General features: G+C 36.4%; 1 pseudogene; it reads left to right on the forward strand.

Annotated features, from left to right (window-relative positions):
• The first annotated feature begins 16,510 nt into the window (after positions 1-16,510).
• LOC110201350 (large ribosomal subunit protein uL23 pseudogene) lies at positions 16,511-16,984 on the forward strand (annotated as a pseudogene).
• Positions 16,985-18,074: the final 1,090 nt, after the last annotated feature.

Raw genomic sequence — 18,074 nt, forward strand, 5'->3', positions numbered from 1 at the left:
TTAAGGGACTTCCAAGCTCCCAATGAAATGTTTCTTATAACAATCTCCTCACCGTTAAATTGGATTCGCTTTCAAGTCAGTCTCCTTTCAGACAAAATTACCATGTGTAATTAGCTTACACAGAGCCTTGCTCCAACCAAGTTAGGCTGTCAGTTCATATGCACAGTATATTCTAATGTGAAGGGTCAGAGACCATCATAATTACAACTCCAAAAGATTTCTCTAATGATAATAATACCCTTATCTTTAAAAGACTGAGGTCTAGTTTTATCTGATGACTAACAAACCTGCAAAACAGAAGAGGAAAATGTTGCTAAAGACTGGTGTCCTTAGGGTGGAGAGTCTAGTCCAGTGGTGGGAAATCTGTGGCCTCAAGGCCACATGGGGCAATCTAGGTTCTCAAGTGAAGCCCTTTGACTGCATCCAAACTTCACAGAACAAATCCCCTTAACAAAAGGATTTGTTCTGTAATATTTGGACTCAGTCAAAAGGCTGCGCCCAAGGACCTAGAGGGCCACATGTGGCCTCGAGGCCATGGGTTCTGCACCCCTGCTCTAGTCCATTCCCTGCATAAAGGACTTTGTCCAAAACAGGTAATTGTAGATTTGTGGTTCTCATCCTTAAGCTAGAAATGGCACATACCAACTGCCAGGCTTGAAGCACATCACAGGATTTTAGTCCAAGGTTTTAGGTAGATATGTCTCCTACCTCACCTGGAAATGACATTCCTGGCACAGAAGGGATGGAAAGAAGCAAATTTTACACATAATATTAAGACAATAATAGACCTAAGGAGAGTAAATAGTGGTAACAGCATAGATATAGAAGATTTTCTAGCAGTCTCTGCTGAGTGGGGAAGGAAGGGGATGGGCAGTGGGCAAGGCCTTAGAGCTACAAAGCTTTTTGTTTGATAATCAGTGAAGGCTAGGGGAGTATGTTGGACACTTTTCTTGGGTACCCAGAGGCACCAATAAAGGAAGGGAAAAATGTAGGGAAAAAAGGACAGAAAGTGGTAGAGGTGACATGTGGGAGGGGTATTGGGGACATGATTAAAGTATACTTTTGAAAAGATTCAGTGGGGATGAAGTACTTTTCAAGTCCTAATAGTTAGCATAATAGGAAAAAAAATGTCATTCAGAAGATTGAAATGAGATCATAGAATCATGAATCTGGAGCTGCGAGGTGCCTCACAGACCATCTAGTCTTCCTTCCTCACTTAACAGATGATACATATATGCTGAACAAAAGTCTAGCATATCTACAGGATGTTCAGTGCTTTCATCCTCCTCCCCACCCAGGATTTATGACTTAGGTGCTCTGAGCCCTCCTTCACTAATTGTCAATGAATATTTAAACTCATCGTTATGAGCACTCCCTCAAATGGTGCTGACAGTGACCCACCCAATACCTTCATATACATGTATTCTTAGAAATCGCCCACAGGTGAGGGTGGGGACATGAGCTGGGGCATTTCTTCTAGAGCTCTTAATGTGATGTATATACCAAGGCAGCATGTGAACTATCCATTGGTCATCCCTCTCTCTGTATAATTCACTTTCTTTTCTGGTCATTTATCTCTTCTTTCATACTAATTTCTTAGTTGGTCATCAGTAATATACTACAAACTTTTTGTGTTTATCACATAGCTCTCTGTTGCCTTTTGGGTGACGTACAACGTTGATTCCTCAGAGAGTCTAGTATTCTGGAGGCAGCAAGAGAAAATTCCTCTTCACCTCTCCAAAGCCCCAGGGTAGTCTGAAACACATAGAAAAGACCATAGAAGCCACAAGTAGCAGCAACAGCAATTAGTCCAGGTACGTTGGCAATCAGACCCAGGCCCAGGTCCTTAGCACTTTATTCTAAGTTACCACAGAATAGAGGTTCATAACCTAGAGTCTGTGAACTTATTTCTTAATATTTTGATGCTGTATTTGAAAATAAAGTTGGTTTCCTTTGTAATCCTATGTGTTTTATTGTATGTATTCTAAAACATTCTGAGACGGGATTCCGTAGACTTCACTAGACTACCAAAGGAGAGGATGAGGAGGAGAAGGAGAAGGAGGAGGAGGAGGAGGAGCATTATATAGTACCTACTTTGTGGCAGGCAGTGTGCTAAGTGCTGTACAAATATTAGCTATTCACAGCAATGCTGGGAGGACACAGAAAGGTTAAGAACCCCTGCCTTAGAGGGCCCTAAATATCCAGTGCTCTGAACCCTCAAAGAACTTGGAGGGGGGGCGGTGCTAACCCCAGGAAGAACTCAGGTAACTCAAGTTGAGACCAAAAAGCGCCAGCCAGACGACTCAAAAGCATAGTTGGAAGCTACTTATACTTTCTTAATCTCCTGTTTTTGATAAACAAGTTCTGTGCTGCCTCACTGCCCCCAACCCCTTCTCCAAACATTTGGTATCATCCCTTTTTTTTAGACATCTTAAGAGGCAGTCACCTCCAGCATGGGCCACCTCTGTGTTTACTTGGTGTGGCCCAATTGATCATTCCATCTTTATTTTCTTTAGTGCCATTTCTCCTTCCTCAGGACTGGTACCTGAAACATGGAGTTTGTAAGTTTACAGATTCAGGGACTACCTGTGGTTGTAACTGAAATGAAGATATTCCACTTAAAAAGTTATCTGAAAAGCATGCTAATCAAAGTTTAATTTGTATTTTCCCCACTTAAAAGAAGAAAGCTGAATGTCCTTTGGGAATAGCTAATGTCAGTTTGACCTAGAATGAGTAAGTATACAGATAGGGACACATTTCCCCTGGTCAGGCAACATTTTTATTTTACATTTCTTTCTTTTCAATGTGTGCATTTACTCATTTATTTGTCATTGTACTGCTACTGGGTCTTTTCCTTGGCATGTGGGCAGGAGGCCAGGATTATACAGTGGGAGGAATTCAGAATGCTGTGACTCAGGGAGGAGGTTATCCAGGGCTTGGAATGCCAACTAATTAAATACCTGAAGAAAAAGAGTTTTCCCTGGCTGAGTTCCCACAAGTGTGGCCTATTAAGAAAATACTAACTAAGTGATCCAGCGTAGTGGGTAGCTGAAGGTCAGAGGTTCAAAGAATCTGTAGCAGAGTACAAGAGAGATGGACGATGGTGAGAAACCCAATGTAGAGCCAGCCTGACAGAAATACAGGCAGTAATGATTAACCACAGGCAGAACAAGGAAGTGACAGATCAGACAGTTGTTGATTAACAAGTTTATAGGTTATACTTATAGAGGCCAATTCTAAGTTGGAAATAATACGAGGTTTAATATCTAGGCCAAAACTTTAGCTTCCTTTTGAAATGCAGTTTGTAGGTTAGCTCACACAAAATATGATGATGTTCTCTACAGGTTTGTTGTTGTATCTGACTCTTTGTGACCATTGGAGGTTTTCTTGGCAAAGATGCTGGAATGGTTTACCATTTCCTTTTCCAGCACATTTTACAGATGAGGAAACTGAGGCAAACAAGGTTAAGTGACTTGCCCAGGATCACATGGCTGGTAAGTGCCTGAAGCCAGAGGCTCAGCACTCTACTAGAGCATCACCTAACTGTCCTTTTCTATAGGTGGGTACTAACAAGCAGTCTTATAGATTAGAAAGTTAAAGCATGCACATCTGGAATAGGAAAAGAGAACTTCCTTCAATGGTAAGACTAGTATGCTTATGAATCAAAAATAAGGTCATGTGATTCAACTAAATTGGGAATGAAATTTTGGATTCATATAAGTTTAGAAAGAAAATGGCCTCCCCCAAAACCTTAGTTATGTATATTTTCTGTTTCATAACTACATTAACAGTATAGAAAATGGATAATAGAGAAAAATGTGCTGTTAGAGTGATTCTCAAATGAAGATACTAATATTAGAATGACTTTTTAAGCTATTGATATAAATATGAATGAATCAAGACACTAAAAAAGGAGTCCCCAGCATTCTATTAAAAAAGAATTTTGAGTGTCTAGGCTTCCTCTGAACTCAGTTGTACAGTGAACTAGAAGCATGGCTCTGGTAAGGCCAGTTATGGATATTGTCCTCATACTGACCAGTTAATTTTACACGAGAAAAAATTCTCTTCCATGAAAACAGACTATACTTCTATCCTTTGACAACTGTTTTACAAATGCAAATTTGTGTTGCCACAGAGGGGCTGAGCTAGAAAACAAAGACAGCTTGCCGACTTAAAAAGTCACTCAAAGCACATACCCTACTGACGTCATTTCATCCACAAAGGACATCATATTGAAAAGAAATATGTGCAGCTTCCAGTCCTTGAGCGAGTATTTCACCTAATCTAGCCTCTTCTCATGTACCTATTTTCATTGCCATTTTTCTTAAAGCCTCTTATCCTTTAGTTTAGGAAGTGGTGGGACACTGGTTTATCACTATACATACATATACACACACACACACACACACACACACACACACATATATACATATATACGTATACATACATACACACATGTATTATATATAATGTATATATGTATATGTGTGTGTGTGTGTGTGTGTGTGTGTGTATATCAGCATTCCAGCTGAACTCCCCCAGTATTCTCTCCAAGCAACTTTAAAATAATGTGTCAAATTGAATTCCTGAGTGGCATAGCCAACAAAAGATCAGGTGAGACATTTTTCCAGCCCCAATAACTTAAGAGGTTGGAAGGAGAGGTCTGTGACCCTGAGGTGTGGATTGACCAGGAGCACAACTTTGCAGCAACACCAGCCATGGGCCTTGGAGGTGCTGGTAGCAGTAGCAGTTTTAGAAGCTCTAACCACACTGAGATGGTAAGAGGATTGAATAATTGGTCATAAAGAGATTACCGGGGTCCCCTGTGCTGGCACTCTTTGGCAATTTCATTGCCCATTACCCAGATCCAGGTAATAGTTCCAGCAAGGAGTGGAGCATTAGTTCTTATGGTTTCGAGGCAGCAGGGCAACTACATGGGTGAGGACCAGAGTACAGACCAGGAGACCAAAAAAATCCTGAGGCTTGGGACAGTGACCCGCAAGCCCAGGTGAACAGAGTACAGCTCTGACATAAATTCCAAAATCAAGAAATGGACTAGAAAAACGAGCAAAAAAAAAAAAAAAAGAACCTGACCATATAAAGTTCCTATGGTGAGAGGGAAGATCAAGACACAAACTGAGAAAAAAAGGCAGCATAAAAACATCTACAAGTAAAGCCTCAGAGAAAAATGCAGGTTGTATACAAGCTTAACAAAAATTCCTGGAAGAGCTAAAGAGTTACAAAAGAGCAAAAAATTATTTTTAAAAGTAAATAAGAGTAATAAAGGAAAAATTGGAGAAAGGAGAGCAATGCAAGAAAATTATGAAAAGAGAATTAACAGTTTGGAAAAGAACAAATATGCTCAAGAAAATAACACCTTAAAAACAGAATTGCCCAAAAGGTAAAAGAGGCACAAAATCTCACTGAAGAAAATAATTCCTTAAAAATTAGAATAGGCAAGTGGAAGGTAGGGAATCCATGAGACATCAAGGAACAATAAAATGAAGATAAAATAAAGAAAACATAGAAGAAAATGTGAAATATCTCACCAGAAAAACAACTGATATGGAAATTAGTTTCAGGAGAGAACATTTAAGAATTTTCAGGCTACCTGAAAGCCATGATCAAAAGAAGAGCCCAGACATCATATTTCAAGAAATTATTAAAGAAAACCATCTGATGGGGGAAGCCAAAATCGTAGAGTACAGGTCAGGACCCAGGTGAACTCTAACAACATTCCCCTCCAAACAATTTTAAAATAATGCCTCAAATAAAAATTTAAAGTAGCAGAGCCAACAAATGGTCAAAGGGAGAAAAATTGAGAAAGCAAGCTATAGGCCAATTTCCCTAATGAATATCAATGCGTTATGACCCAAAGGAATTTATACCAGGAATGCAGGGCTGCTTCAGTATTAGGAGAACTATAAGCATAATTGATCATATCAGTATCAAATACCACAAAAATAATACGATTATCTCAATAAATGCAGAAAGAACTTTTAACAAAATACAACACCCACTCCTTTTGAAAACAGAAAGCATAGAAATAAATGGATCCTCTTTACAAATGATAAGTACTGTCATTCTAAAACCAAGAGCAAGAATTATCTGTAATGGAAATAAACTATAGGCTTTCCCAATAAGATCAGGGCTGAAGCAAAGATGACCATTATCAACATTGTTATTTAATATTGTTTTAGAAATACAGCAATAAGATAAGAACAAATAAATTGAAAGGAGTAAGAATAGGCAATGAGGAAACAAAACTGTTTCTCTTCGCAGATGGTATAATGGTATACTTAGAGAACCTTCTAGAATCAACTAAAAAACTAGTTGAAAAAATTAACTTTAGCAAAGTCACAGGATATGAAATAAACCCACATAAATCATCACAATTCCTGTATATTACCAACAAAACCCATTTGGAAATAGATAAAAAGTGAAATTCCTTCTAAAATAACTGCTTACAGTATAAAATACTTGGGAATCTACCTGTGAAGACACTCTGAAGAACAAAATAAGAACTAAATTATGAAACACTTTTCATGAGCAGGCGGACTTCAGAAAAATCTGGAAAGACTTGTATGGACTGATGCTGAGTGAAGTGAGCAGAACCAGGAGAATATTGTACACAATAACAGCCATGTTGTACGATGACTGACTTTCATAGACTTAGCCCTTCATAGCAGTGCAAGGATCTAAGACATTTCCAAAAGTCTCATGATGGAAAATGCTATCCACATCCAGAGAAAGAACTATGGAGTTTGAATGCAGATCAAAGCATACTATTTGCTTTTTTTCTTCTCATTTTGTTTCTTCTTTCTAGTGGTTCCTCCTATTAGTTCTTATTCTTCCATACAATAGGACTAATGTGAAAATGTGTTTAATAGGAATGTATATGTATAGCCTAAATCAGATTGTGAGCTGTCTTTGGGGAAGGAGGGGGAGAAAAATTAAAACTCAAAAGCCTATGGAAGTAATTGTTGAAAACTAAAAATAAATTAATAAAAAAACCTGATTGGTTAAGTAAAACAAAGTATTTTATTGAGCCAGAATCTGATGAAATGCACAATCGTTAAATTTGCTGATTATTAATGGATGATAGCTATGACATATAAATGACTGATGCTTCAGGGCCTTTTCTACAAAATTTGTAACAATAATAGAATTTATGGTTTATATTTTTTTTAAAATAAAAAATCTGTGTGAAAGGAAAAAAAAACACTTTTCATACAAATAGATTTAAACAAATGGAGAAATATTAATTGTTCATGGGTAGGCCAAGAAAATGTAATAAAAATGTCAATTTTATCTAAGTTAATTTGCTGATTCAGTATCATACCAATCAGTCCACCAATGCATTATTTTACAGAAGTAGAAAAAATAAGAAAATTTATCTGGAACAATAAATTTTAAAAAAATGAAAACAACAACAACAATAAATCAGCAAAATCAATGGGAAAAAAAGTAAACGAGGGTAGCCTAGCACTACCAGATTTGAAATTGTATTACAAAGCAGTAATCATCAAAAGAATTTGGTACTGGCTAAGACATAGAGTGATGGATCAGTGAAACAGATTAGGTACACAATATAAAGTAGTAAATGACCATGTTGATTTAGTGTTTGATGAACCCAGAAATCAAAGCTTTGTGGGCAAAAACTCATTATTTGATAAAAAAAAAAACTGCTTAGAAAAATGTAAAACAGTCTAGCAGAATCTAGACATGGGTCAATATATCACACTATACAAAGAAAGATCAAATTTGGTACATGAGTAAGGAATAAAGGGTGATATCATAAGCAAATTGGGGAGCATAGAAAAACTTAACTGTCAGATAGCTCTGGGTAAGGAAAGAATTTATGTCCAAACAAGATATAGAGAGGATCATGAGAAAGTGGATAATTTTGGTTACATGAAATTATAAAGGTTTTGTAAAAACAAAACCAATGCAGACAAAATTAGAAAGCAAAAAACTGGGAGAAATTTTTTACATCATGTTTCTCTGATAAAGGCCCTATTTCTCAAATATCTAGGGAACTGAGCTATCAATTGTTGTTTTTGTTGTTCAGTCATTCAGTCCTGCCTGCCTCTTCATAACCCCATGGACTTCTATCCTCCACTATTTCTTAAATTCTGTCCAAGCTTATGTTCATTGGTTCTGTGACACTATCTGTCCATCTCAACCTCTTTCAAAAGTCATAGGCAAAAATCCTCTAGATCACTAATAATTAGAGAAATGGAAATGAAAACCACTCTGAGGTGGTACTACCTCACACTTGTTAGATTGCATAACATTATAGAAAAAGAAAATGATAAATGCTGGAGGAGATGTGGAAAAACAGATACACTAATGCACTGTTGTTAAGTGTTTAGATTGGGTCCAACCATTTATAAAACTGTGTATATGCTTTGACCCAGTAATACCAATGCTAGGTATGTATCTTAGAGAGATCAAAGAAAAATGAAAAAAGGCCTAAATGTACAAAAATATTTATAGTATCCCTTTTTGTGGTGACAAGGAATTGGAAAATTGAAGGAATGCCCGTCAATAGGGAGATGGCTGAACAAGTTGTGACATATGATTGTGATGAAATACTACTGTACTCTAAGAAATGGCAAGCAGGGTGGTTTCAGAAAAACACGAGATGACTTATATAAGCTGATGCAAAGTGAAGTGAGCAGAACCAGGAGAAGATTGTACACAGTAACAGCAATAGTATAATGAAGATCAACTTTGAAAGACTTAGCTACTCTTATCAAGACGATGATCCATGACACTTCCAAAGAACCCATGATGAAAAATGCTGTCTACCTCCAGAGAGAGAACTGATGAATTCTGAATGCTGATTGAAGCTTATTGTTTTTCACTTTATTTTTTGTGCTTTTTTATGTACTGGCTAATGTAGAAATATGTTTTGCATGATGTCAAATATATAATGGATATCATATTGCTTGTGCCTCAGTGGGTGGTGGAGTCACTGGAGGGAGATAGAGCATTTGGAACTCAGAATTTTTAAAACCATTGTTAATTTTTTTAAAAGAAGATATGAAATAGGTGGATATTGTGAATGCCTAAGTGTATTTATAAGTAGAAGACAGAAAACCATGGTCCATTTAATTGGTCTTTCTTACTGTAGGCCCACAAAAGGTAACTCTTTAGAGAAAAAAATGAAATGAGGCCATTGAATTTAGAGTTAGAAAGGCTGTTTGGAGGCATCTAGTCCAATCTTCATATTTTACAAGATAGAAACTGAAGCGCAAAACTAGAACTTTTTTCTCAGAATGGGAAAACTGAGGCTCAGAGAAGGGAAAGGACTTGTTCACAGGCTTTATACAAAGTGTACACCGCTTATTGGTGGCTCAGCAATAGGTATGATGAGACTGGCCTTGAAAGGTGTAAAAATTATTTTTTTTTAACTTTTTATTCTTTATATACTTGTGAGGATGTTAAGAGTGTTGTGTTGATGTTGTCTTTCTATATTTAAGAGGATGTCACTGACCATTGAAATAACACTATCAGATTTTTGGGAAATGAACTTGGGTTTCTCAAAAGACTCCATCCTTTTGCTCACAGAAAAGCATTTAAATGTGTGGACTAGATGCATATGAGCATGGTGACCAGCTTTTCCAAACCAGAAGTGGGACCATGCCTTGATCTTCCTTTTCCAAAATCTTATTAAAAGTATGCTTCTGGGAATTAAGAATGTTCTGGAGGGAAATCTTTATATATAGCCAGTATAAATATAATACTTAGCACAAGCAAGCACTTTCAAAAACAGACTGAGTTGCTTTTTTCAGTAGTGATCTTCCTATCTCTGGAACCATTTAAGAAGGCAGAAAGACCCGTCCTATATGGAGTTGGAGGTCCTCCCTTTATTGGGTAGAAATTGTGCTTTATGACCTCAAAGGTCCTTCCCAACTCTCACATGTGATATGTTTTGCATGGTGATTCACTTCTTAAAAATTAGATGTGTATAGATTGTGTCACATTTTGAATTCACTATTGGAACATGTTATTTAAAGGAACAGTAAGGTAATGTGACTAATTCATAATTCATTTGTTTTATTAGTATGGATTTTTGTATATTTAATTTTTTCTAAGCATGATACATACATCCATGTGTATGCTGTAACATGGTATAAATCTTTTCTGGGTTAGATAGGTGGATGACCCAGCCTGTTGCCTAAGTTCCTGACTCTGTAGGAAAATTACTACATCCAGGGAATGTAGCACTAAGACACATTTCACCTTTTTCTCTTCACTCCAATATCCATTAATAATATTTTACAACCATTTTATTGAATAGATCTTCATTTAACACCTAGGCGTTGAGAATTAAAATTGAGAAAGAAAATTTTGGACTCAGTGTTTTAGGCATACGCCTGCCAGAAAACAAAATTGATTAATTATTATTAAGCAAATTCTGACCATTCTGTATAGAGTGTGAGAGATGGGTAGTTAGCCCATGACTTTGAAAATTTCTAATACAAGCTATTTTGGAGTTTAAACTTAAAGCGTTTTCAAATAATAGGGTTTCACAGTCAAGATTAAACAAGGGTTCAGAGTTTAGGTAAGAAACTCAGAATAATAGTAACTTAATATGTCAGCACAGCCTTGAGAATTTTTTTTTCCTAAAACCATTCATTCCCATTTAGACCACTCCCTCTAAGGATTCTCCTTCCCATCTACCAAAGGTGAACTCATGAGATATTTGCCTTTGCTGACATAGTCTAAGATTTATTCCTTCTTTCAGGCTTACTCAAGAAAAATAAGTAGAGAGGACTCATCTGTAAAATGAAGAAGTAGTCTAAGTGGCCTCTGAGGACCCTTCCAGGTCTAGAACTATCAGCCTGTGTGAGGTTCCTTCCAGCTCTAAATCAGTGATTTCTACGACTTTTTTCCTGTGTAACTTCTAGTCATATTTCAGCATGCAGTCATCATAACCTTTCTTTGTTTGCATGCTTTGAGAAATTCTCTTCTTTGTACACAGTGACTTGCACACAGTGCTTAATAAATGTTTGATTGATTTCAGTGGCTGTTTCTAAGCACATTGCTTAGTTGAAGGCTAAGAGAAATGAATATTAAAGATGAGCCGTCCTCAAGATGTGAGAAGGGAAAGCAGCTGGAAGGATGAGCAATTATTCAGAATGTTGTAGGGGTAAGAAATGCTAAGGAAGACAGCCTAGCCATACCAGATCTTTAATTATATTATAAAGAAGCAATCATCAAAACTACTTCATACTGGCTAAGAAATAGAGTGGTGGATCAGTGAAATAGGTTAGGTACAAAAGATACAGTAGTCAGTGGCTGTAGTAATCTACTGTTTGATAAACTCAAAGACTCTAGCTTCTGGAATAACAACTCACTATTTGACAAAAACTGCTGGGAAAACTGGAAAAGTTTGTGGCAGAAACTAGGCATAGACCAACATCTTACATTGCATACCAAAATAAAGTCAAAATGGGTACATGATTTAGATATAAAGGCTGATCTTTAAACAAACTGAGAGAGCAAGGAATAGTTTACTTGTCAGATTTATGGAGAACGGAAGAATTTATAACCAAAAAAGATATAGAGAATATTATGAAATACAAATGAATAATTTTGATTACATTAAATTGAAAAGTTTTTGCACAAACAAAGCCCATGTAACCAAGATTATGAGGGAAGCAGAAAACTGGGAAAGAATTTTTATAATCAATATCTCTGATAAAGGCCTCATTTCTAAAACATATAGAGAACTAAGTCAAATTTATAAGAATACAAGTCATTACCAAACTGATAAGTGGTCAAAGTATGTGAACAGACAGTTTTCAGATGAAGAAATTAAAGCTATCTATGGTCATATGAAAAAATGCTCTAAATCACTATTGCTTAGAGAAATGCAAATCAAAACAGCTGTGAGGTACCATATCATACCTATCAGATTGGCCAGCATAACAAAACAGGAAAATGATGAATGTTGGAGAAGACGTGGGAAAATTGGAACACTAATGCATTCTTAGTAAAGTTGTGAACTGATCCAACCATTCAGGAGAGCAATTTGAAACTACGCCCAAAGGGCTACAAAAATGTGCATATACTTTAATGCAGCAATACCACCTCTAGGTCTGTATCCCAAAGAGATCATACAAATGGAAAAGGACCCACATGTTCAAAAATATTTATAGCAACTCTTTTCGTGGTGGCAAAGAATTGGAAATTGAGGGGATGCCCATCAGTTGGAGAAAGACTTAACAAGTCGTGGTATATGAATGTAATGGAATACTATTGTGCTATAAGAAATGATGAACAGGTTGACTTCAGAAAAACCTGGAAAGACTTATATGAATTGTTGCTGAGAAAAGTAAGCAGAACCAGGAGAACATTATACATGATAACAGCTACAGTGTGTGATGACTAACTTTGACAGACTCATTTCCTCTCAGCAACACAAGGATCCAAGACAACTCCAAAGGACTCATGATGGAAAATACTGTCCACATCCAGAAAAAGAACTATGGAGTCTGAATGCAGATCAGAGCATATTATTTGCTCTCCCTCTCTCTTTTTTCTTTCTTTCTTTCTTTTTTTTTGTTTGCTTGTTCTTTCTCATGGTTTCTCCCATTGGTTCTAATTCTTTTTTATAACATGACTAATGTAAAAATAGGTTCAATATGAATGTATATGTAAGAGCCTATATCAAATTGCATGCTATCTTGAGTGGGAGGAGGGGAGAGATGGGGAGAAAATTTGGAACTCAAAATCTTATGGAAGTGAATGTTGGAAAGTAAAAATAAATTAATAAAAGAAAAAAAAAGAATGTTGTAGGGGTTAAATTTGATAACTTCTGGGGTCCTTTCCAATGCTGACTCTTTGATTTTCATCCAAGTCAAAGAAACAAGCAAGAGAGCAAGCAAAGAGTGCTCAAAGGCTTGCATTCTGATGGGTTTTTTTTTAAATACACCTCCTCCCCCTTAGTGAAAGATATCTATGAATGAGTCTGCCTTTTCACAGACAAGCCCAGCCACAACTGTGATGGGAAGCAGCTACTGGAATTAAAAAGTGGCTGGTTTAGCCAAGCTCTGTTTCCTGTGTTAGCTTGTCTATGTTCTTAGGTTACTAATATTTAAAATATATGCAATTAGCTTGCCTTAGGGGCTTATTTGCTTAAAGTAACTATCCTTAAGCACTCTGCTTATAAAAAGGGGAGATTTACCATGTATTGACTCTTATTATGGTCCATATACTCTGAAGGAAAATTTTAATCATTATGAGAACAATAGTAAAATATATCACCATTAGACCTGATGCAGCTGAAGCAAATAAAGCAAAAACAAAATTATACTCCAATATCCTTGAAATCTTTGTTGTTTTATAGTAAATGTGGATTGTTTCTTAAGCTTTGTTTTTTGGAGCAGATGTGTATTTGCATAATGTGAAGATTTAGTTAGACTTATGAAAGGAAAATCACATCTCTGTTTTACAATGGGACTAATATATATGTATATATATGTGAATGTGTAAGTATATGTATATGTATATGTATGTGTATGTTTGTGTGTGTATGTGTGTGTGTATGTGTGTGTGTATATACATATATATATATATATATATATGTATATACACACACACACATATATATAAAGGATTACATAAAGCAATCCAGAAAACAAGCATATGATTTACACTTTGGTTCTAACCCATTCTTTGAAGAAGCCTGAAATTTATCATGAATGTATAACACTATGTCTAATTTTCAATAGAGTGTATAAAGGTATGACTCATCTGTAGGAAACGATTCTCTTTGTATCCTTGGGAAATCAACTTGTGCTGATGTACTTTCCTCCCCTTTTCCCTGCCCCCCCCAGCCTCCCTGCAATTCCCCCTTAAAGATTTGTATGCTGGGAAGCTTCCTTGTAAATGTTAAATCAGAATCTTCAGTAATATCAAATCGAGCAGAATAAAACTAAAAGTTTAAAGTAGTGTGATACCAAATTTCAAATGGATAGCCCACGTTGTTGTGCCCTGAATTATAATGTCTCATTATTTTCATTTATTTAGTTCCAGAAAGACTCCTGTGCACCAATTTACTAGGTTCCAGCCTCACACTACCACCACCACTACTAAGGGAATGGTTGATTGTGTACATAGCACACTCATATTACACATATTTTATTATGAGCACAAAAGAAAAGTCATATTTGTATTAGGGATCTAAAAAACATAATAACAGCATTTCTTGGGTGTGCAGACAAAGGTAACAAGAGCTGATCACCTATTAGGAAAAGATGAGCCAATATCAGATATATTAAATCTATTATGAATCCAGGTCAGTAAAATCTAGGTTGGGCCAAAGCAGATTATGGTAAATTATCTCCACTTTAGCTTTATCATGCTTGGAATTAGAGAAAGGAGAGGTAACATATATTCATAATGTACTAGTATGAGCAACTAAAATTTTTTGCTACTTGGTAAAGACTGACCTTCACCACTAACAGGATTCTTCTTAAATACTATGTTATAAGCAAAGCTCTAATTAGACATTTTTGTGCCTAAGGAAGGAGCACAAAACAAGCCCTTTATATCTGTGTCTTGTTGGAACGCGGGGAGCAGGTAGTGGAAAAAGCTTAGGAAAGAGCCAGGAAGGAGGACAAAAGTGCAACTATGGGGAAGAGGGATATGAAACCCTGGAACATTGGTGTGAGGGCTCCTGGTATAGAGGACAGAGTAGGTCTGGGTGAGGGAGTAACTTATCCTTGCCCAAGACCTGGCAGCTACCTATTTTAACTAATTATTTGTGCTAATTAAATGTGAAACTCCAATGATTCTAAGCTGCTGAATGTCTGCAGTCCTGTCAGCACCATATAAATTTGGCATTCTGGTGCAAAGCACTATTTGCACACTCTAGTTACGGGCCTGGGTATGAGAGGAGAACTAAAAACAAAACATTCGGTGCTATCAGAACTCTACAGCACAAGAGCCACATTTAAACATGTTCCCTTTTTGACATTATTGAAAGGTACCACTGAAGCAGCTTTCTTATCTTTGCAGCACTGGCTGACTAACTTTAAAGGAAGCTTTGGTTTCTTACAATAGGACATATGAAAGACTTGAGGAAAAGATTCTGGCAGAAGGGAAGTAAGGTCATTCAGCAAAATTTAGATAGCTTTAGGCTTTTAAATAACTTATAGAAATCTTCCAAAGATCTCTTTCTAGTCCTTTTGTTTTATGATTCTATGCTAGTGAACAAACTTTAGCCTTCTCTAACTCTGAAAAATTACAAATAAGAATTTTCATAAATTTAATGAATGTTAGATGAAGCATCTTCTTGATTTGATCTTTACATAAAGGACAGCCCTATGAGGCTAATGTCAAAAATTCTTCTAATATTATCTATTCAAATGACTACAGCAGGTCATGACATTCACAAAATAGAACCGATTTTTTATAGTGTCTGGGAAAATAGGAACAAACCATAAATATTAATATATTTAATTTTGATTAAAATGTGTTTATTGAATTCTGTGACTAATCATGGAAACCATAACATCTTTTGGGATTTGTTTTCCTTGTAAGCAGTAGCACCTAAACACTTTGTACTCATTGGTAAAGATGTAGAAGTTCTTTACAAGCACAAATATAAAACAATTGTGATGTATTTTATAATTGAGTATCTTGTTTCTTTACATTTAGACAAGTTTTTTTTAAATAATAAAACAGCATCAATAGGCTGTAATGCTTTTAAGCATTTCCTCAGTTCTTAAGAACATACATACAGAAGATGTTTGGAAATGATTAGATAATATTAAAGTAAATATTCTTTTTTATATTTGCATCTTTTCCTTGAGTGAGTCTAGTCCCCAAGAAATAGTACACATCCTAGGTTATAAAAACTTTACCAATGAAAAGTGGAATATTTTTTAAAATTCCTTCTCTATTTTAGGGAAGAATTCTTAGGTTCCTGTATGCCAATCTAAGGCAATATTCTGAAGTTAGGGATTTCAAAATTTTCCTCTTCTACCTTCTTATATAGGTAGATTTGGAGTATACACTCAAGAGCATCGTTAGGGTACTGCATCTTTAACAGAAATAGAAACTGACTCTTTTTTCCTACCTGGGTCTCAGAGACACATTCTCTTTGCCTCTTCTACTTTGGTGTTTCCCATAAGACAAAGACGTGAGAAATAGTCCTGTGTAGACATCATTTTGGTTTAGAGTCCACTATAAACAATAGCATACTGTCTTCAGTTGGCCGCTCATTCTCTTATTCTGGTTTTTGGTTTATGAGCAAGTGTACTTTTTGATGTAATGTTATTTCACATGACTTTGCTAAACTCTTGTATTTCTTTGCAACCCAAACTTCTTTTTGGTGGCAAAACTTTTTTCAGTCTAGTTGAATGCTACTCTATTTGTATTTGAGATAGCTATAAATGCTAATATGTTATGTCAAGAACAAAATGGGTTAAAGGAGGAATAATGATTTAACATTCTTAGAAAAGACAGCTTTTGGACCCTTTCCCCCAAGATGGTGCTGAAGGTGAAGAAGGAAGTGGTTTCCCCTCTTCCCAAGATAGAAGCCAAATCCAAGGGCTTCAGGGCCAAGAAGGCAGTGGTGAAGGGTATTCATAGCCACAAAAAGAAGAAGATCTGAACATCCCCCACCTGCCAGCAACCCAAGACACTGAGACTTCGATGGCAGCCCACATACCCTCAGAAAAATGCCCCTAGGAGAAATAGGCTTGATCACCATGCCATCATCAAGTTTCCCTTGACCACTGAGTCTGCCATGAAGAAGACTGAGGACAACGGCACCCTCGTCTTCGTTGTGATCATCAAGGCCAACAAGCATCAGATCAAGCAGGTGGTAAAGAAGCTGTATGACATCGATGTGGCCAAGGTCAACACACTGATCCAGGCTGATGGAGAAAAGAAGGCCTATGTCCAACTTGCCCCAGACTATGATGCTTTAAATTTTGCCAACAAAATTGGAATCATCTAAACTGGGTCCAGCTTTCCCACTCTGCCTACGATAAAAAAATTTTCAGTATAAAAAAAAAGAGAGAAGACAGCTTTTACTTACCTCGATTCTGTTCAAATTACCACATGATACCTGGTGAATATCACAAAGCCCATCACAGTTTTCCCATGAATTCTGGAGCCTATATTATAAAAGTTGTGGTTGTCATCTTCATTCGTTTATTCATTTGTTCTGCAGATATTCAATGAGAATTGGCTATGCAGGGCACCTTGAATAAGAAATTGTGTAAGATATGAGTCCTTCCCTCAAGGAGCTTACCATCTCATGAGAGAAAGGCTATATAACACAGTGTGTACCATGAAAGGCAATATGTGATAAGTGCAGTATGGGTGCTGTAAAATAAGTTCTTTATAAGTACAATGAAGAGAGGGGTCTTTACCAGCTTTAGTGATCAAAAGGGGTCTGTGAAATAGTGGAAAGAATACTGAAATGTGAATCAGGAGACCTGGTTTCCATGAGCACAACTCAGCCACTAATTAGCTATGTGACACTGAACAAGTCATTTTACCTATCTGAATCTCAATTTTATTATCTGTAGATTAGAAATAACAATACCATTCCTACTTACATAATAGTATTGTTTGAAGGATACTTTTAAATACTCAAATAGATCTATGATCTCACTAGTTTGGGAGTTCTCTCCATTGATGCAGATTGCAACCCCTGCATGCCATGCCATCCTACATGACTCTAGTCTAGATTCTTATACAAGTTTGCAAGAGAGGGCCCATCTGTTGTCCATGAAACTTCCCTTCCTTTCTCCTGATGTTGCAAGGGCACATAGGGAATGTTCTGGCTGTTTGCTTGTTATTCCTTCCTCTTGTTGGATAACCACCCCATCTTTTCTACATGTAATATAATTCCTTGATAACATTCTTTACTCTTATTCTTCAGTTTGTCAGTTGATTATACGCTGCTGCCTGCTCACACTTATGATGAGTGAATGAAGCATTTATTTTTTCTGCATTAAAGTTGTTCTAAAAACAAAAGCAAGAAAAAAGAAGTAAATAAAAGAAAATATACTTTAGTCTGCATTCTCAGTCAGTCAGCT

Source organism: Phascolarctos cinereus, unplaced genomic scaffold (genome assembly GCF_003287225.1).
Source record: "Phascolarctos cinereus isolate Bilbo 61053 unplaced genomic scaffold, phaCin_HiC Scaffold_8;HRSCAF=390, whole genome shotgun sequence".
NCBI lineage: Eukaryota > Metazoa > Chordata > Mammalia > Diprotodontia > Phascolarctidae > Phascolarctos > Phascolarctos cinereus.